The 21759-nt window shown below is 41.1% G+C and overlaps 1 pseudogene across 1 annotated transcript; it reads right to left on the bottom strand.

The window, feature by feature from the left end:
• Positions 1 to 20209: 20209 nt before the first annotated feature.
• On the bottom strand, positions 20210 to 21336 carry LOC309960098 (RNA-binding motif, single-stranded-interacting protein 2-like; annotated as a pseudogene). Its single transcript has 2 exons — positions 20556 to 21336; positions 20210 to 20476 (listed from the first exon to the last, which is right to left on the bottom strand). The product of its transcript is annotated as an RNA-binding motif, single-stranded-interacting protein 2-like (transcript).
• Between the last annotated feature and the right edge of the window lie 423 nt (positions 21337 to 21759).

Genomic DNA, 21759 nt, shown 5'->3' with positions numbered 1-21759 from the left:
AACATATGGACTTTAGATAAAAAGTGCCTGAGAGTTCTCCCTCCTACCCCTCCTTGTTACTGAAATGTAACTTCAATAGGTTTCCAATCTGTGTACTTGCCCTCCAACATAGGACACTACACCCAGAAAAGGTCCTTCTTGGCTCTGAGAGAAAAAAAGCTGCTGAAACCGGAAAACCTGACTCTTGATCTGCAATGCTTTCAGAGATCAAAAAGAGAGAAATGTAAAAAACTAATAAACAGAAACCTCAATTAGAGTTGGGACACTAGAAAGGGGAGCTCTCACTCCCTGTGTCAATAACACAGCCCAATAGGAAGAAGAAAGACTCCTCTTTTTTTCTGGCAAGGACTCAGCCAATGAAAAGCCATAGACTCCTTGTTTACTGTAGCCCTCCCAACTTTCTTTTCCCCTCTATAAAAGAGTTCTCCTTTCCTTGCTGTGCCAGAGCTTGCACATGGCTTGCCATGGTGGCTGACCCTGAATTTCAATCCTCTGCTGATCCCGAATAAACCCATATTCGCTGGAGAAATAGCTGGCAGTCTATTTGTTTTAGGTCAACAGGACTCAAGCCAAAAGCCAGTGGCCCCAGAAGCTAGGCCACAAGAAGGCGGCTCTCCAAATAGCTCTCTTGTTGGAATGGGCCACATCCAGGGCTCCTCTTCCTGGGAGTCCCTGCCTGCCCTCTGTAGCCAGTTGAGAATAAAGGTCCAGGAGGGCAGGGTTGAGGAGACAGGAGCATGCTGCTCCGCCTGCTCCCAAGGCTGGAATGTGGAATGAGAGAAGGATCAGGTTTCCTCATTTGCTTGACAAGTTCACTTAACCAGTGGGATCTGAGCCCTGTTCTAATGGGAACCAGCTGTGGGAGGGGGAAGCTGTGTCTGGAAGGAGCACAGGCCACGTACTCCCTGCTCAAGTCATCTCCCAGGGAAGACTTGGTATAACACTTCTTTTGCAGCTGGGGAAACTGAGGCCCAGGGAGGTGGGCCACAATAGACCCATGTCCAGGGCTCCTCCACACAGACTGCAGCTGGCGATCCTTGAGCCAGGCCTCCATATGGCTTCTCCTTGAGGTCACTGCCCAGGGGGACTGTCCTCAGGCCCAGGCAAAGCTCCCCAACAGGGTTGGCCCAGCTCCTGGTCTGTGTGCCTCCCACCCAGCCCTCCTTGACCAGAACCTGCCTGTCTGGTTTCCATGCTCCCCAGGGTGAGACTTGCATGTTCTGGCTTGCTCTTGTTTGCTTTGCTTCCCTTTAGTGCCCTCACAGCTTCCCCTCAGGTTAGGGCACTCAGGAGTGAGGAGCGTTTCTTCCCACACCAGGTCTTGGGGGCACACAGGCTTTGTACATTGGGAATAATTCACAGGTCCGTCAGCTTAGGGTTGTTTCTGGGAAGGGTAATAGCCATGGTGTGGGGAGTGTAACCCCAGCAGCCTGCCACTGGCAGTAGGAGAATCCAGGCTTATCCCAGCTGCCTGATCTTACCCCACCACATGATCTTCAGCCCTAGACATCCTCAAATTCAGCTCTTACTACCTCTTACTAACTATGTATCAGTTAGTTTTTGCTGCATAACAGACCATTCCCAAACTTGATGGCTTAGGACAACAGATATGTCTCATTTCTCATGATTCTATGGGCTTCCCAAGTGGCTGGCTGGAGCTGAGTGTTATGATGTCTTCACACAGGTGTCTGGAGGGCCACAGGGTTCAGAGGCTGGATGGCACTGGAGTTACAGCTCATTGGGGCTTCCAGTTTGGTTGAGCCCTCCTGGAAAGGGCTAGGGACAGGGGTGGGGAACTGCAGTGGGGTGAGAGGTAGAGTGAGGATGCCCATGGCCTGGCTTAGGCCTGGCAGAGGCTCCCAGGCAGGAGGCAGGTGGGAGCTACTTGGCCCAGCCCCTGGGTCTAGGCTCTGAGCAGAGGGACATGGATCAGACCTATGTCAGGCCTGAGGATAAATGATGACCACACCTGGGGTTGATGCCTGGACCCAGGACCCCATGCCACTCGCAGTCAGTCAGGACCTATTGCAGGGCCAGGCATCTCCTTCCTGGCCTCCTAGGTATGTCCTGGGTCCGTCTGGCATGGAGTTCATGGGGGTGAAGAGTGGGTAGAGAACACTGAGGGCATGAACCAAGGTGTGGGTGGGCTGGTCCCCGGGCAGCAGCCCAGTATTGTTCCTGATATTTTCCTGCTATGCTGGCCTCAGATAACAACTCCAGGGAATCAGAGGCAGCCTGGTCTGAGCCCATCTTGCAGCTCATCCACCCCACTGACCCTAACTAAGGCCCATGAGGCCCAACATGTGGGGTGGGGAATCCTCAGAATCGATCCTGGGAGAGGTTGCCCCACAGAAAGCCCCCACAAGGGCAGGTTCCCAGGGATAGCCTGAGTCCTCCCACCCAGGGGCATCATCCATGCCAGCTGGAGGGCAGCATGGCTCTGCAGAAACAGGCCCATGAAGTGGAAAGCGCAGTCAGGAGGGTCTGTGGGGCCACAGTGGACTCCTGGGTCAAGAGGAACAGAGGAAGAGCCATATTGCAAGGGTGGGAAGTACTAGTAGCGGACAGCCTGGGGTGGAGGGAGCAGGTCTATGGGGGACACATGGGTGGGGCAGGAGGGAACATGGAGGATGGAAGGAGTAGGACTGTGGGGGACAGTCGGAGGTATAGAGGGGGACATGAGCATAGAAGGAGCAGGTCTGTGGGAGGACAGCCCCAGGAGGACAGAAGGAGACATGAAGGATGCAGGAGGGGACTTGGGATGGTGGGGAGGAATAGGCCTGTGGGGAACAGTTAGTGGGAAGGGAAAGAGAAGACATGAGGGGTGGAAAAGCAGGCCTGTGGTAAGGACAGTCAGGAGCTGCAGTAGGGGACATGGGGGATTGCAGGAGCAGCCGTTACATGGCGACCCACACTCACAAACAACAGTGAATTCCCATGGTTTTCATGAGCTGTGTCAAGGGTCAGCAAACTTTTTCTCTGAAGGGCCAGAGGCCTGGGCCCTACAGTCACATCCCTTACCTCTGTGGCTGTCTCAGAAAAGCAGCCAGGATGACCCATAAATGATTGAGCATGACTAGGTTTCAATAAGACCTTATTCATGCACACTGAAATTTGAATTTCGTATAATTTTCACGTTATGATATATTTTACTTCTTTTTTCCATTCATTTAAAAACATAAAATCACTCTTAGATGGAAGGCAATCCCAAAGCAGGTATAAACCAGAGTGTTAAGTTGAGCTAGAATGGCAAAGCTTTTAAGAACTCTAACATGAAAATACAATAATATGCAATACTCAGCTGGCCGTGGAGATGGGCAACTGTGTGTACTGCTGGTAAATGCTGTCAAGCAGCCCAGATTCTCCTAGGAAACTCCTTGGCAGTGTATTGGTGGGAGTTTAAGCTAGTACAGTCTTTTCACGGGAATTTGACAGTGCCCACCAACTTTTAAATATGCTGACCTTCCAACCAGCAATTGCATTTAAAAGAAAATCCATCCCACAGGAATACATGTTGAGAGTGCAAGAATGTGGCATTATCTGTAAGACGGGAAAACTGTGATTTTTACTAGGGGGTTATTGAGATAGTTAACATCTGTGAAAGGATGTGTTGGTTACATGGAACATACTTCTGTATGTTAAGTGGGTTCAAATCCATTTCCACCTGTGTCTACGCATTATCCCCTAGTGATGGTCGTGAGGATTGGGGCCTCTCCCTGGTCGCGGAGGAGCTGGGACAGTCTTCGTTGAGAGGCGGTGGAGCTGGAGCAGCAGAGGGGAGGGGGCCTCACCCGTGGCTGCCCTAGCTGGGGCGGGAGGCGGATTAGAGAACATTCCGCAGATGCCGCTGCCGGGCCTTCCTCGCCTGCCTGGCGGCAGCCTTTTGAGGCCTCTGGCTGACCCGGCTCCTGGCTCCTCCTCGGAAGGCAGCCCGAAGTTCCTGTCAACGTGCACCTGGCCAGGCCCCTCCTCATGATGCGATGCTCATCTCTGAACGCCTTCGGGGAGGAACCCTGCCAGGTGAGGGAACCCTGCCAGGTGAGGGGTCATAAGGGGGAGGGGGAGGAACCTCTTCGGGTCACGGGCGGCTGGATAGCATATATCTGTGCGGCCCCTGGGGACAGTGGTCACTGACAGTTCCCTGAACAGCTGTCGGGTGTCCTGGGTGAGGGCACAGGCCAGCACAGTGCGCAGAACCCAACCTTAAGGCCCTAGCAAGTGCAACAGCCTCTCGGCTCCCTCTGCCAGCCCCCAAAGTAGGAGATGCCCTTGCAGTCACACTGTGGTCGTGGTTTTTTTTCATCACTGCAGCTCAGTCCCAACCCCCAGGGCTCATGGAAGCTCCAAACACTGGTGGTGAAAGTGCCAGGAAGAGGTCAGCGTGGCCAGCCACCAGCCCTCACTATCCCACCATCAGACGCTTTTCTGACTGTAGGAATCTGCCTCCCGTTTTCCCAAGTTCAAAGGCAGATGGCTGATCTGGGTGTGTCTGTCCCTGCTGCTTCCAGCTCCCAGGTCTTGTCGCATTAGCCAGGGAGGCAGGGGCTCTGCTCTGATTGAAGGCCTCTGACCCACAGAAGTGCTGCAGGAGCCCTCTGACTGGGGCCCCAGCAGCAGACTTGATTTAGGTGCTGGGCTGGTTGGAGCAGCACTGGCTCAGCTGGTCGCCAGTACATGGTGCTCTGTACTGACTCAGCTCCTGGCTGACCCACATTTAGGGCCTCTGAGCTCTCAGAGCTTCTCAGCAGATTCTCCCATAACCTCTGTGCTAACCTAAAGTTCAGAGTGCAGGCCTCCACAGTCCTGCTCACACATGGTCCCCTCACCAGTAAAAGGATATTTACGAGGTGTCCCCACATGGCAGGTACAAGGAGGACCTACCAGTCTGTGAGCTTGGGTGGTCTGCACTTCTCCCACCTCTTACCTTAGCTCTGAGTTTGAGCCTAATAAAAGCCCTTGCTGCCTCCCAGGCAAGTTCAGAGCTCCCTGCCACCCCCAGGCCTGTGCTAGGACTCCCTGCCTCTCCCAAGCTATCCTAGAACTCTCAGCCTCAATCAGGCCAAAAGGTGGAAACAACCTAAGTGCCCATCAATGGATGAATGGATAAACAAAATGTGGTATATCCATACGATGGAATATTATTCAGCCTTAAATAGAGATAAAATTCTGATACATGCTACAGCGTGGAAAGTCCTTGAAAACATTAAGCTAAATGAAATAAGCCAGACAAAAAGGACAAATATTGTATTATCCCACTTACATGAAGTTTCTAGAAGAGGCAAATTCATAGACATGAAAGGAGAAGAGAGGTTACCAGGGATTGGGAGGAGGAGGGTAACAGGAAATAATTTAATGTGTACACAGTTTCTATTTGGTGTGATGAAAAAGTTTTGGAAATAAATGGTGGTGATAGTTGCACAGCATTGTGAATGTGCAACTTAATGCCACTGAATTGTACGCTCATAAATTGTTAAAATGATAAATATTATGTTATGTATATTTTACTATAATAAGAAGACATATGATAAGAAAATTCACTAAAACATTATTTGTGGTAGCGAAATAGTAAACTAAATATCAATCAATAAACTATGGAAAAACATGCAGTGGGACATTGAACATTAAAGAGGAAGGAAAGCTAAAAACATTTGCCATCTCTGATGACATTTATGGCTCAACATTCTTTATACCCCAACATGTCATGATTTCTGTTATTATTGGCACTTCAGTCCTAATAATTTTTTCCAATTTTATGGATTAATTTAGTTCTTGAAATTAAGCACAAGTTTTTACACACACTTCAGGTTAATCTTTTCCCCCTATGTGTTTATGAACCAAAGTCAAAACTGCTCATTTTATGTATTGCTTGCACATATGTAGGTAACATGCAGGTTTGAGTAATGGCACGACAGATTAGTTTTTTATTTTTTTTTGCAGTACGCGGGCCACTCACTGTTGTGGCCTCTCCCGTTGCGGAGCACAGGCTCCGGACGTGCAGGCCCAACGGCCATGGCTCACGGGCCGAGCCGCTCCGCGGCACGTGGGACCCTCCCGGACTGGGGCACGAACCCGTGTCCACTGCACCGGCAGGCGGACTCTCAACCACTGCACCCCCAGGGAAGCCCCAGATTATTTTTTACTCTGAAGTCCATCCAAATCCTATTATAATCCCATGAATAGTATGAGCTTTAATTTACGCCACTTTATGAGCTTTAAATATTTTGGAAATTTTAAAATTACCCTTTTTACTTACTTTTTTACTTTCTTGCTTTCTGATAATACAGGCATTTTAAAAGTGCTTCTTTGGGAAAGATATTTGTTTCTTTTCTTAACTTTTTATTGTGAAATGATTATAGATTTATAGGAAGCTGCAGTTATAGTACAAAGTGACCCAGGTAACTTTCATCCAAGACTGACATCTTTTACAAGTGTAGCATAACGTCAAAACCAGAAAATTGACATTGATACAATACAGGGAACTAGACTACAGACCTTAGTCAATTTTCACCTTTTTAAAAACCTACGTTCATGTGTGTGTGCATGCATGTGTGCATGTGTCTAGTTCCTTGCAATTGGATCTCATTAATAACCACCATCAAGGTACAGAACAGCTCTGTCACCACAGAGGAGCTCTAATACTGCCCCTTTAGACTTACACTGCCCCGAAAACCCACTTCTCCATAAAGCAACATCAAAAGTTGTCAAAACCAACTTTCTCAGGACTCTGGAAACTAATCAAAAATTTGCCACAACCCGAGGAGCATTTAATAAAGAAAAATATATAAAAAGGATTATATACCATGACGAGGTGTGATTTATATCACATTTAAGAAAACATTGGCTAACCCAAAGTCATGAAGATTTACTTTATGTTCTCATCTAAAAGTTTTAGCTCTTACATTTAGGTTTTTATGATCATTTTGAGCTAATTTTTATGTGTAATATCCTTATGCCAACACCACACTGTCTTTGTGTAATTTTGCAGCTTTAAAATCAGGAAGTATGAGTCTTCCAACTTTGGGTTTTGGGTTGTTTTTTTTTTCAAAATTGTTTTGGCAATTCTGAATCCTTGAATTTTCATATAAATTTTAGGATCAGTTTGTTGAATTATGAAAAAACTAGGCACCTGGAATTTTGATAGAAATTTTATTGACTCTGTAGATCAATCTGGGGAATATTGCCATCTTAACAATATTAAGTCTTCTGATCCATGAACATTGAATGTCTTTCTGTTTATTTAGATATTCTTTAAACTCTTTCTAGAAGGCTTTATGGTTTTCAGTGTACATAGCTTCCACTTCTTCTATTTAAGTATTTTATTCTTTTTGATGCTATTGTAAATGGAATTGTTTTATTAATTTCATTTCAATTGTTCAGTACTTCTTATTTTCCAATCTGGATACTTTTTATTTCTTTTCTTGTCTAATTTCCTTGGCTCCAGCAAAATGCTGAATAGAAGTGGTGAGAACAGACATCTTTGTCTTGTTCCTCATCTTATGGAGAAAGCATCCAGTCATTCACTATTAAGTATGATGTTAGCCGTGGAGGTTTTGAAGACACTCTTGATCACATTAAGGAAGTCCTTTATATTCCCAGTTTGTTGAGTGTTTCATTGTGAAAGGGTGTTGAATTTTTTCAAATGCTTTTACTGAATCTATTGAGATTATCAATAGATAATGTAGATATGTAGACTTTGTTCTTAATCTATTAATGTAGTTTATTACATTAATTGATTTTGGGGTGTTAATCCAACCTTGCATTTCTGGCATGAATCTCACTTAGTCATGGTGTATAATTCCTTTCATTTGTTGCTAGATTCGGTTTGATAGTATTTTACTGAGAATATTTATGTCTACATTATATGAGATAATAGTCTGTAGTTTTCTTGTGATGGTGTTGTTTGTCTTTGGATCAGGGAAACACTGGCCTCAGAGAATGAGTTGAGAAGTGTTCCCTCTTCTATTTTCAGAGGAGTTTGTGAATGAATGACATTAATTATTTAAATTATTGGTAGAATTCACCATTGAAGTCATCTAGTCCAAGGCTTTTCTTTGTGGAAAGTCTTAAAAATTACTAATCCAATCTTTGTAATAGCTCTATTCAGATACTCTCTTTCTACTTGAGTCTAGGTTGTTTGTGCTTTTTTAGGAACCTCTCCATTTCATCTAAATTATCTCATTTGTTGGCATACAGTTGTTCATAGTATTCCCTCATAAAACTTTTTTTTTTGGTAAATCATTCCTGATTATAGTAATTTGAGTCCTTTTCTTCGTTGTCAGTCTAATTAAGATGTTGATCAATTTTGTTGCTCTTTACAAAGAACAAATTTTTGGTTTTGTTGATTTTTTCTATTTTGTATTCTATTTTTTTTATTTCATTGATTCACTCTAATCTTTATCAACTCCTTCCTTTTGTTTGCTTTGGGTTTAGTTTCTGCTCCGTCTTATTACTTAAGGTCGTTATTGATTTGAGAACTTTCTTTTCTTCATGTAGGCATTTGAAGCTATAAAGTTACTCTTAAGACTTGGTTTAGCTACATCTGATGTTTTGATGTGTTATGATGCTGTGCTTTATTTTCATTTATCTAATAGTATTTTCTAACTTACCTTGTCATATTTTCTTTGACCCATTGGTTATTTAGAGGTGTGTTATTTACTTCCCATATATTCGTGAATTTCTCAGATCTTATTCTATTATTCATTTCAGACAATTCCATTTTGGCTAAAGGACATAAGTGGTATGATTTTAATCCTTTAAGTTTATTGAGGTTATTTTTTTTGACCTCGCATGCAGTCTATTCTAGAGAACATCCCATGTGTTCCAGAGAAGAATTCGTATCTTGTTGTTGTTGGGTGAAGCATTCTATAGATCTTAGGTCTAGTTGGTTTATGGTATTGTTCCAGTACTGTTCATCATTGTTTATCTTCAACTTTTGTTTTATCTATTATTGAAATGTGTTATTAAAGTATTCATCTTGACATTGTTTAATTGTCTATTTCTCCCTTCAATTCTGTCAATTCTTGCTACATGAATTTTGGACTCTGTTTTAGATGCATATATGTTTATAATTATGGTATCTTCATGATGAATTGACCCTTTTATAATTTTTTATATCTTTATTGAAGTATAATTGCTTTACAATGTTGTGTTAGTTTCTGCTGTATAACAAAGTGGATCAGCTATATGTACACATATATCCTCGCTCTTGAGTCTCCCCCCCACCCTCCCTATCCCACCCCTCTAGGTCGTCACAAAGCATCGAGCTGATCTCTAGCAGCTTCCCACTAGCCATCCATTTTACATTTGGTAGTATATATATGTCAGTGCTACTCTCTCACTTCATCCCAGCTTCCCCTTCCCCCACTGTGTCCTCAAGTCCGTTCTCTATATCTGCGACTTTATTCCTGCCCTGCCACTAGGTTCATCAGTACCGTTTTTTTAGATTCCATATATGTGCATTAGCACCCAGTATTTGTTTTTCTCTTTCTGACTTACTTCACTCTGTATGACAGACTCTAGGTCCATCCACCTCATTACAAATAACTCAATTTCATTCCCTTTTATGGCTGAGTAATATTCCATTGTATATATGTGCCATATCTTCTTTATCCGCTCATCTGTTGATGGACACTTAGGTTGCTTCCATGTCCTGGCTATTGTAAGTAGACCTGCAATGAACACTGTGGTACATGTATCTTTTTGTTTTTTTAACATCTTTATTGGAGTATAATTGCTTGACAATGGTGTGTTAGTTTCTGCTTTATAACAAAGTGACTCAGCTATACATATATCCCCATATCTCCTCCCTCTTGCGTCTCCCTCCCACCCTCCCTATCCCACCCCTTAAGGTGGTCACAAAGCAGTGAGCTGATCTCCCTGTGCTATGCGGCTGCTTCCCACTAGTTATCTATTTTACATTTGGTAGTGTATATATGTCCATGCCACTCCCTGATTTCGTCCTAGCTTACCCTTCCCCCTCCCTGTGTCCTCAAGTCCATTATCTACATCTGCATCTTTATTTCTGTCCTGCCCCTAGGCTCTTCAGACAATTTTCTTTTTCTTTTAGATTCCATATATATGTGTTAGCATACAGTATTTGTTTTTCTCTTTCTGACTTACTTCACTCTGTATGACAGACTCTAGGTCCATCCACCTCACTACAAATAACTCAATTTCATTTCTTTTTATGGCTGAGTAATAGTCCATTGTATATATGTGCCACATCTTTTTTTTTTTTTTTACATCTTTATTGGAGTATAATTGCTTTACAATGGTGTGTTAGTTTTTGCTTTATAACAAAGTGATTCAGTTATACATATACATATGTTCCCATATCTCTTCCGTCTTGCATCTCCCTCCCTCACACCCTCCCTATCCCACCCCTCCAGGTGGTCACAAAGCACCGAGCTGATCTCCCTGTGCTATGCGGCTGCTTCCTACTAGCTATCTACCTTACGTTTGGTAGTGTATATATGTCCATGTCTCTCTCTTGCTTTGTCACAGCTTACCCTTCCCCCTCCCCATATCCTAAAGTCCATTCTCTAGTAGGTCTGTGTCTTTATTCCTGTCTTACCCCTAGGTTCTTCATGACATTTTTTTTCTTAAATTCCATACATATGTGTTAGCATACGGTATTTGTCTTTCTCTTTCTGACTTACTTCACTCTGTATGACAGACTGTAGGTCTATCCACCTCATTACAAATAGCTCAATTTCGTTTCTTTTTATGGCTGAGTAATATTCCATTGTATATATATGCCACATCTTCTTTTTTTTTTTAATTTTAAATTTTATTTATTTATTTATTTATTTATTTTAACATCTTTATTGGGGTATAATTGCTTTACAATGGTGTGTTAGTTTCTGCTCTATAACAAAGTGAATCAGCTATACATATACATATGTTCCCATATCTCTTCCCTCCTGCGTCTCCCTCCCTCCCACCCTCCCTATCCCACCCCTCCAGGCTGTCACAAAGCACCGAGCCAATATCCCTGTGCCATGCGGCTGCTTCCCACTAGCTATCTACCTTACTACGTTTGTTAGTGTGTATATGTCCATGACTCTCTCTCGCCCCGTCACAGCTCACCCCTCCCCCTCCCCATAACCTCAAGTCCATTCTCTAGGAGGTCTGCGTCTTTATTCCTGCCTTACCCCTAGGTTCTTCATGACATTTTTTTTTCTTAAATTCCATATATATGTGTTAGCATACGGTATTTGTCTTTTTCTTTCTGACTTACTTCACTGTGTATGACAGACTCTAGGTCTATCCACCTCATTACAAATAGCTCAATTTCGTTTCTTTTTATGGCTGAGTAATATTCCATTGTATATATATGCCACATCTTCTTTATGCATTCATCTGTCGATGGACACTTAGGTTGCTTCTATGTCCTGGCTATTGTAAATAGAGCTGCAATGAACATTGTGGGACATGACTTTTTGAATTATGGTTTTCTCAGGGTATATGTCCAGCAGTGGAATTGCTGAGTCATCTGGTAGTTCTATTTTTAGTTTTTTAAGGAACCTCCATACTGTTCTCCATAGTGGCTGTATCAATTTACATTCCCAACAACAGTGCAAGAGGGTTCCCATTTCTCCAAACCCTCTCCAGCATTTATTGTTTGTAGATTTTTTTTGATGATGGCCATTCTGACTGGTGTGAGGTAATACCTCATTGTAGTTTTGATTTGCATTTCTATGATGATTAGTGATGTTGAGCATCTTTTCATGTGTTTGTTGGCAATCTGTATGTTTACTTTGGAGAAATGTCTGTTTAGGGCTTCCACCCATTCTTGGAATGGGATCTTTGTTTTTTTGATATTGAGCTGCATGATCTGTCTGTATATTTTGGAGATTAATCCTTTGTCAGTTGCTTTGTTGGCAAATATTTTCTCCCATTCTGAAGATTGTTTTTTTTGTCTTATTTATAGTTTCCTTTGCTGTGCAAAAGCTTTTAAGTTTCATAAGGTCCCATTTGTTTATTTTTTCTTTTATTTCCATTATTCTAGGAGGTGGTTCAAATAGGATCTTGCTCTGATTTATGTCATAGAGTGTTCTGCCTATATTTTCCTGTAAGAGTTTTATAGTGTCTGGCCTTACATTTAGGTCTTTGATCCATTTGGAGTTTATTTTTGTGTATGGTGTTAGGAACTGTTCTAATTTCATTCTTTTACATGTATCTGTCCAGTTTTCCCAGCACCACTTATTGAAGAGGCTATCTTTTCTCCATTGTATATTCTTGCCTCCTTTGTCAAAAATAAGGTGACCATATGTGTGTGGGTTTATCTATGGGCTTTCTATCCTGTTCCATTGATCTGTATTTCTATTTTTGTGCCAGTTCCATACTGTCTTGATTACCATAGCTTTGTAGTATAGTCTGAAGTCAGGGAACCTGATTCCTCCAGCTCCCTTTTTCTTTCTCAAGATTGCTTTGGTTATTCGAGGTCTTTTGTGTTTCCATACAAATTTTAAAATTGTTTGTTTTAGTTCTGTGAAAAATGCCATTGGTAAATTTGATAGGGATTGCATTGAATCTATAGAATGCTTTGGGTAGTATAGTCATTTTCACAGTGTTGATTCTTCCAATCCAAGAACATGGCATATCTTTCCATCTGTTTGTACTTTTATAATTTTTAAATGTCCTTCTTTATCTCTAGTAATATTTTTGTTTTAACATCCATTTTGTCTGGTATTGGTATAGCTACTTCAGTTCTTCTGTGGTGTTCATGGTATATTTTTTTACAACCTTTTCTTTTGGCCTATTTGTATCTTTGTGTCATTTGTGGACAACAAATAGTAGGATCTTTGTTTTATTTTGTTTTATCCAGTCTCATATTTTCTACATTTTGATTGGATATTTTAATCCATTGATAGTTAATGTTATTGTTGCTATTATTGCATACATGTCTACCTTTTGATTTTTGTTTTCTATATGTCTCATACCTATTTTGTTTCCCCTTACTGCTTTCTTTTGCATTATTTTTAACATTTTCTGGTGTAACATTTTAATTAATTTAATAATATTTAACTGTATGTTTTGTGTGATTTTCTTAGTGATTGCTAAGGCTTACAATACAGCCATACCTTGAAGATATTGCAGATTTGGTTCCACACCATTGCCATAAAACAAATATTGCAATAAAGCAAGTCACATAAATTTTTTTTGTTTCCTAGTGTGTATGAAATGTATGTTTACACTATATTGTAGTCTGTTAAGTGTGCAATATCATTATGTCTAAAAATACAACGTACAGACCTTAATTTAAAAATATTTTATTGCTAAAACATGCTAAGCATCATCTGAGCCTTCAGCAAGTCATAATCTTTTTGCTGGTGAAGGGGTTGAAATATTGCAAAAATTACCATGACACAGAGACGTGAAATGAGCAAATGCTGCTGGAAAAATGACACCAATAGATTCGCTTGATACAGGGTTGCTGCAAACCTTCAATTTGTAAAAAAGTGCAGTATCTGCAAAACATAATAAAGTGAAGCACAGTAAAATGAGATGTGCCTGTATAAATCTTAACTTATCAAAGTTGACTCCAGATTTATATTAACTTAAATCAAGGATATCTAGAAACTTTACTCCTTTATAGTTTTACTTTTCCCCCCTTTTGTTGTATTACTATACATATTTTACATGTATGTGTGTGTGTTACAAACACAATAATACATTGCTATAATTATTAATTTACCTAATTTTATGTCTCTTTAAGGAATCCAAGGGAAGAAAGAAGAGCAAGCATACAGTTATAGAGTTTATGTTAACTTTCTCATTTGCCATCTCTGTCTGTCTTCATGTCTTCCTGTGAATTTGTGTTGCCATCTAATGTGACTTCCTTACCCAACCACCACCTTTGTGCTCTTATTATCATTATCAAATGTATTACATTTATATGTTAATGACTCCCAAATACAATTATATATATATATAGCTTTATGAAATTGCTCTTAAAATAAGTTAAAGGAAGAAAAGAGAGGGTGTATACATTATACTGTCTTTTGTAATTACTTATATAATTACCTTTACCAGAACTCTTCATTTTTTCATATGGATTCAAATTGCCATCTGTGGTCACTTGCTTCCAGCCCAAAGAATTTCTTTAATAAATCTTGTGAAGCAAGTCTGCAAGCAGAAAATTCTCTTATCTGGGAATGTTTTTACTATGCCTTCATTTTTTAAAGATAGTTTTACTATATAAGATTCTTAGTCGATGGTTTTTGCTTTCAGCATTTTGAATATGTTATACACTGCCGTCTGGTTACCATTGTTTCCGATGAGAAGTCTGTTGTTAATATTTTGGAGTTCCCTTTTGATGATTCATTTTTCTTTTTCTGGTTTCAAGATTTTTCTTTTTGTCTTTGTCTTTCAATATTTCGACTATGATGTGTCTGGGTGTGTATCTCTTTGAATTTCTTCTACTTGAAGTTCTTGAGCTTCTTGGATGTTGTGTTAGCTTCCTATTGCTGCTGTAACAAATTACCACAGATTTAGGGCTTAAAACAGTACAAATTTATTCTCTTATTGTTCTGGATGTCAGAAGTCTGAAATGAGTCTTACAGGGCTAAAATTAAGATACCATCAGGGCTAGTTCCTTCTGGATGCTCCTGGGAAGAATCTGTTCCCTGTCTCCTCTAACTTCTGGAGGCTGCTGATATTCCCTGGTTTATGGCCACAGTAATCCAATCTCTTGCTACTGTCATATCTCCTACTACTCACTCTGACCCTCCTGCCTCCCTCTTATAAAGACCCTGTCATTACATTGGGCCCACCCAAATAATCCAGGATAAATCTCCCTTTCTCAAGATCTTTAATTTAATCATTTCTGCAAAGTCTCTTTGCCATACAAGATAATGTTCTCTGAGAATTAGGGTGAGGACATAGTTGGGGAGGCCATTCTTCAGCTTACAACAGGTGTGTCAATTACTATTTTTCACCTAATGTGGAAAATGTTCAACAATGATTTCTTCTAACATTTGTTGTGTTCCTTCCCTTCTGGTATTCATGTTATGCATATGTTGCCCTTAATGGTGTCTAACATTTCTTGGAGGCTCTGTCAGTTTTTCTTCACTCTTTTTTCTTTATTCCTTCAGATTGCACAACTCTCTTCAAGATTGATGATTATTCTTCTACTTCAAATCTACTGTTGACTTCTCTAGTAAATTTTTCTTTTTGGTTATTGTTCCTTTTAGGTCCATAACTTTAGTTGATTCTTTTTCATGATTTTTGTCTCTATTGATATTATCTGTTTGGCCAGACATTGTCATCAGTTCTTTGAACATATTATAATAGCTTCTTTGACATCTTTGTTTACCAGAATGTTAGTGGCTTAAATATACAGGCTCTTTCACAGGCAGTTTCTATCACCTGTTTTTTTTTCTTGTGTATCAGTCACACTTTACTGTTTATTTATATAGATTTTGTTAAAACAGGACATTTCAGATAATATATTGTAGTAACTTTGAATACTGCCCCCTCCCCCAGAAATGGGGCTTGTTGTACTATTTGCTTGTTCAGTTGTTTAGAGCCCTGGCTGGTCTAGTTCAGTGAAATCCATTTCCCCTGCAATGTAGCCTCTGGTGTTGCTCCACAGAGTTAACAGTCTTGGGAATGTGTGCAGTCTCCCTGTCTACCAGGACGACTGTGGTTTTAGCTGGCTCTCTTTGTCTCTGTGTCCAGTCTCCCCATCAAGTTTTTGGCTGGTCTGCCTCTATTGGTATCACACCCAGCTGTTAGCCTCCACTAACTGCTAGCTGACTCCTCCAATGTTTATAACAACCCTGTGACATAAATTGCCCCACAGTCTGATCCAGTTAAAGTCAAGCTCCTTGGTAGGGGCAAGGGTGTTGCCAGTCTTTGAGGCTTGCTCCACCCATCCCCTAGGAAGTACTTTTGTGCTATGGAATAGGAGTTGTGTGTAGGAGCGGTGCGCAGGAGCAGGTATTGCTTTCCAGTTCCTGACACTACCCACTATGGAGCTTCCACAGCTCAGAGCCAGGAAGGAGGGGATCTGCATATGTTCACTGGCTGTTGAATCTACCCAGAATAGTTCTTCTGCCCCAAGAAGCTGGTGGAGATGGGAGTTGCAACTCTGCTGCTAAGAACACCAAAGTAGCTTCCCCAGTACACAAAGCTGTTTTGGAAAGAGTTTCTGCACTCTTCACCAGGCACCCACCCAGATCCTCCCTACAAGGTGAGGGTGGGAAGATGGATGTTGCCTGGCTGCCACCACCCACTCAAGATAGGCCTTCTGTAGCATTGAGCAATGGAAGATAACATCTGCTGATGTTCACTGGCTGCCAGACCCATCCTGAATAGTTCTTCTATACCATGGAACTTGAAGAGATGGGAAATGCAACCTGGCTGCCTACTGAACTGAAACAGCAAGACAGAGATGTGAGGGAATGGATGCAGTCCCTAGCTTGAATGCCACAGTCTCCCATTTATTGAGTTTCTATAGATTTTTTTTTTTTTTTTTTTTTTTTTTTGCGGTACGCGGGCCTCTCACTGTTGTGGCCTCTCCCGTCGTGGAGCACAGGCTCCGGATGCGCAGGCTCAGCGGCCATGGCTTACAGGCCTAGTCGCTCCGTGGCATGTGGGATCTTCCCGGACCGGGGCATCAGCAGGCGGATTCTCAACCACTGCACCACCAGGGAAGCCCCCATAGATTTTTTAAAATAAATATTTCTCAATTTGTTGTAAGCCCTTTGATCAATATCTAGTCTTTAAATGTTTATATCTGCAAATTTTGGCCAGGCTAATAGATGTCTCTCCAGGGGAGAGGTTTCCTTAAGCTCTTCACACCACCATTCTGGAAATCTTACCACATTCTTTTTATTGCTGAGTAGTATTCTTTTGTATGGATGTACTAGAATTTGTACAATCATTCACCCATTGAAGGACATTTAGATTATTTCCAGTTTTTTGCTATTATGAGTAAAGCTGCTATAGACATTCACATATAGATTTTTGTGTGAACAAAAATGCTCATTTCTCTGAAATACATGTGCAAGAGTGCAATTGCTGGCTTGTATGGTAAGTGCTTGTTTAATTTGGGAAGAAACTGCCAAACTATTTGCCAGAGAGCCTGTGCCATTTTACATTCTCACCAGCAATCTTTGAGAGGCCTAGATTCTCAATATCCTCACCAACATTTGGTATTGTCACTATTTTTTAAAATTTTACCTGTTATATTAAGTGTGTAGTGATATCTTATTCCCCAATAGCTAATGATGTTGAACATCTTTTCATTTGCTATTTACCATCAACTTTACCATCCCTTTGATAAAATGTCTATTCATGTCTTCTGCCCATTTATAATCAGATTGTTTGTTTACTGTTGAGTTTTGAGTGTTCTTCATATAGTCTAGGTGTGAGTCTTGTGTCAGATATATAATTTGTAAATGTTTTCTCCAACTCTTTATTTTGTCTCTTTATCCTCTTGGCATGGTATGTCATAGAGCAAAAGCTTTTAATTTTGATTATGTATAATTTATTAATTTTTCCTTTTATGGATCATACTTTTGATGTCTCATCTACGAACTGTTCACCTAGCTTTAGGCCCTGGAGATTTTTCTCCTAATTTTTTTTTAGCTTTTAAAATTTATTCATAAACCCATGGTCAATTTTGAAATCATTTTTTATGAAGTATAGAGTTTGGTTTACACTTTTTTACCTTATGTATGTCTAATTGCTCCAGCATCATTTGTTGAAAGACTATATTTACCCATATTTAAATGCTTTTCTGTCTTTGTCAGAAATTAGTTGGGCTTATTTCATTGGTATATTTCTGTTTGTCTATTTTATTCTAGTGATCTATGGGTCTTCCCTCCACTAATATCACACTGTCTTGATTATTGCAGATATTGTAGTAGGCCTTAACATCAGATAGAGTAATTTCTCTCACTTTATTCTTCTTTAAAATTTTTTTTGATATGCAAAAGAACCATTGCCTTTCCATATAAATTTTAGAAGAAGCTTATTTAGGTCTACAAAAATTTTTTTTCTGGTATTTTGATAAGAATGGTGTTAAATCTATAAATCATGTCCAAAATAATCCCTGGGGCTTAGGTTTTATGGATTTTACTCCCATGATTATTTATGTTATATGGCACAGTTGACCTTAAGATAGGAAGATTATCCTGAGTCTGACCTAATCACATGAACCCTTGAAAAGCAGAGAGCTTTTCCCAGCTGATAGCAGAAGGAAAAGTCAGAGAGATGCAAAACACAAGAAGGATTTGATGCACTGCAGCTGACTTGAAGATGGAGGAGCCATAAGATGAGGAATGTCGGTGACCTCTAGGAGCTGGAAGTAGCCCCTGGTTGACAGCCAGCAGGTAAACAAGGACCTCAGTTATACAGATTCAAGAAATTGAATACTGCTAACAAGAATAAGATTGAAAGTGAGTTTTTGCCCAGAGCCTCCACATGAGAACTCAGTCTGGCTGACAAGTTGATTTTGGCTTTGTGCAGAGAATTCAGCCACAGCATTCTGCACTTCTGACCTAATGAAACTGAGATAATATATATATGCTTTTATTTAAGCTGATAGGTTTGTGATAATTTGTTATGCAGCAATAGAAAACGAATACAGATTTTGGTACCAAGCATGAGCTGGTGCCTTAATAAGTACCTAAATGTGGGGTGGGTTTGAAATCTGGCAGTGGGTGGTGGCTGGAAATATTTTGTAGAGTATGATGGGAAAAGACTAGATTGTATAGAAGAAAATGATAGTAGCAAAGTGGATGTTGAGAATGCTGCAGGTGACTGGAAGAAGGAGGATCCTTATTATGTAGTGGAAGAATGCTTAGCAAAAATTGTTTCCAAACTTCAAGAGGAGGCCTGGTTTCTACTTATTGCTACAGGAAAAATGCAAAAGGAGAGATAAATTGAGGGAAGATCTGTTAAACAAAAAGACACCAGGGCTTGATGGTTTTGAAAATTCTCATCCATGCTGTTGCTTTTATCAGCAGTTTTCCCTTTACATTGCACAGTAGTATTCTGTCATATCAGTGTACCACAGTTTGTTCATGCATCTGTCAGTTATAGGACATTTGGATTGTTTACTCTTTTGGCAATTATGAATAAAGCTATAAACATTTATGCACAGGTTTTGAACAAACACAAGCTTCCATTTCCTTTGCATAGATAACTAGATGTGGGGTTGCTGGGTCATATGGCAAATGCACATCTAACTTTACAGAAGATTATCAACTGATTTCAAAGTGGCAGTACCATTTTGCATTCCCACCAACAATGGTTCAGAGTTCCAGTTGCTCCACATCCTTGCCAGCACTTGGTAATATCAATGGTGTTGTATGTATAGCAGTATCACATTGTTGTTTTAATATGCATTTTCCTAATAACTAATGATTTTGAGTATCTTTTCACATGCTTAATTGCTATACATATATTTGATGAAGTGTCTTGAAATATTTTGCCAATATTTTTGTTATTTTCTTATATTAAGTTTTGAGATTTTTATATATTCTGGATATGTCACCTATCCGACATGTGTTTTGCAATTACCCCTACCCTCATGGATCATCTTTTCATCATTTTGCCAATTTCTACGAAAAAAAAAGCTTGCTGGGATTTTTATGAAGATTGTGTTGAATCTATAGGTCAGTTTAGGGGAAGCAGCTATTCTTAAGCAATATTGAATCTTCTAGTCCATGAATGTGGTATATCTCTACATTTATTTAGGTCTTCTTTGACTTCCTTTATTATACACATCCTTCAGCATTTAGATATTACACACTTTTCTATATTTATGCCTCTGTACCTTATGATTTTTAGTTATTATTACAGCATTTTTAAAACGTTCAGTTTCCAATTGCTCATTCCTATTATGTAGAAATACAGCTGATACTTGGGTACTGACCTTGTATCCTGCAACCTTGCAAACTCATTATTTCTAGTGGCTTTTTTTTTCTTAAAAGTTTTTCTGATCTCCTTGACTGTAGCACACACAAAAAGTGACAGTTCTCCTAGGCTCCACCAGGAGTAGAGGAAGAGCAGAGGACAAGAGTGCAGAGATTTCTTTTTCCAGGCCTAGGCTTGTGAAAAACGATGGCCAAGTGTTAGTCCTCAGCAGGGCCCACAGAGGGGCTGTATTCCTAGTCAGCCCTCTTGAGTCTGGAGCATCAGCATCTCCAAGAATTCATTTATATTCAAAAAATATGGGGAGGGAAATCCACTGTTACTTGTTGAACTGGAAAGAATAGACCCCATGGTCTGAGGGAGCGTCCACAGTCACTTGATTTTGCTGGCCGCTGCTCTCCTCAACTGAAAAAGAGGAAGGCACAGAGGTGTATTGGGAGATGTAAGCTCCTTGCATAGCTGCAGCTGTTGGCATATATATGCCCTTGCTGCTCAGGGAAAGGTGGCCCAGTTGCTGGGTGAGAGACCCCATCATGGAGGCAGGCTGGAGAGAAGTGGGATGATACATTCCTGGTGTCAGAACTGAACCCGAAGGCTACATGAGATATGACTGGTGGTGCATCCAAGATGGGTTAGATACTTATAAGAGGAGATTTCTGAGTTACTCTCTGATATGAAGACACAGGAGATGGAAGATATGGGGACAGTGCAGACTGAGCAAGCATCTTGTTGGGGGTGATGTTATAAGGAGCTGAGTAAAACCCATTCTGAAGAGCTGTGGTAGGGTCATAGGTCAAGGCCATACCACGCATGTCTGCATTCCTTGGCCAGGCTTTCCATTTTGCATACAATTTCCTTGGTTCTGTCATTTCTTTGGACCCCCATCAGCAAATTTGCAAAGCAAGGGATCAGATGGGGCTGGTACACCAGGAGGTGCCTTAATATATTTTCCAAAGTGATGATAGTTTTACACTTCTCTGTGGGGGCTCCATCCTTGCAAAGCCAACCCCTCTGCTGGTTCCACTGGTATCTCGAAGGATTTGAGTGGAGATAACCTGACCAAAGGACTTTAGCGTTCCTTCCAGTTTTGGCTCATCCGTTGACAATGGGAGGTTTGAGATGTATAAATTTGTGGGGTTCTGCTCTGGTTGCTTTGCCATCTGTGCTTGTACACCACTGGTTTTCAGTGCTTTTACAGCTTTCTGTGCTGCTGAAGGGCTGTCAAAGTCCACAAAGCCATAGGCTTTGCACTTGTTTGTGGTCTTGCCTAGTATGGCCTTAGTGGAGACAAACTTGCCGTATGGCTGACACAACTTGACTAGGTCCTGGTCAGTAGTGCTTGGCTGCAACGCCCTGATGTAGAAGTTGATTTCACTCAGCTGGTCATTTACAGGTACTCCCACTGCTGCTCTTAGGGGTACTGTTGACTGGACTTGGTGGTGCCATTTGCTAAGACAATGGCACATATGACCAACCTGAAATTTATGCCCAAGCCGAAGTTCACAGAGTTGGGATGTTTTTTCAAACTGTCTCTGAGCAAAACCGCATGCTGGAGTCTAGGTGTTTGTTCGACCTCCATGCCGCACTGTGAGGTGGGGTACTGAGGGCCGCATCTGGCCTTCGAATGTCGAAGCTCACTAAGAGACCTCTTGAACAGAGCTCACTCTTATCTGAGTGTAGAGAGGGACCGCTCTCCCCTCTCTCCGAGAATTCCATCATTCTGACACTTCCGCGTCCGCGGCCTTTGCAACTCTCCCACCTCAGCGTTCCCGCCCTCAGCCTCTAGTAGATTTTGATAAATTATCTGGAATTTTCTACATGGGCAACCATGTGAATAGAAATGGATTCACTCCTTACTTTCTCTTTTTA

This window comes from Leucopleurus acutus (assembly GCF_964270905.1).
Source record: "Leucopleurus acutus genome assembly, chromosome: 3".
Classification (NCBI taxonomy): domain Eukaryota; kingdom Metazoa; phylum Chordata; class Mammalia; order Artiodactyla; family Delphinidae; genus Leucopleurus; species Leucopleurus acutus.
The sequence above is the reverse complement of the archived record's forward strand: the minus strand, read 5'-3'. Positions and strand labels throughout refer to the sequence as shown.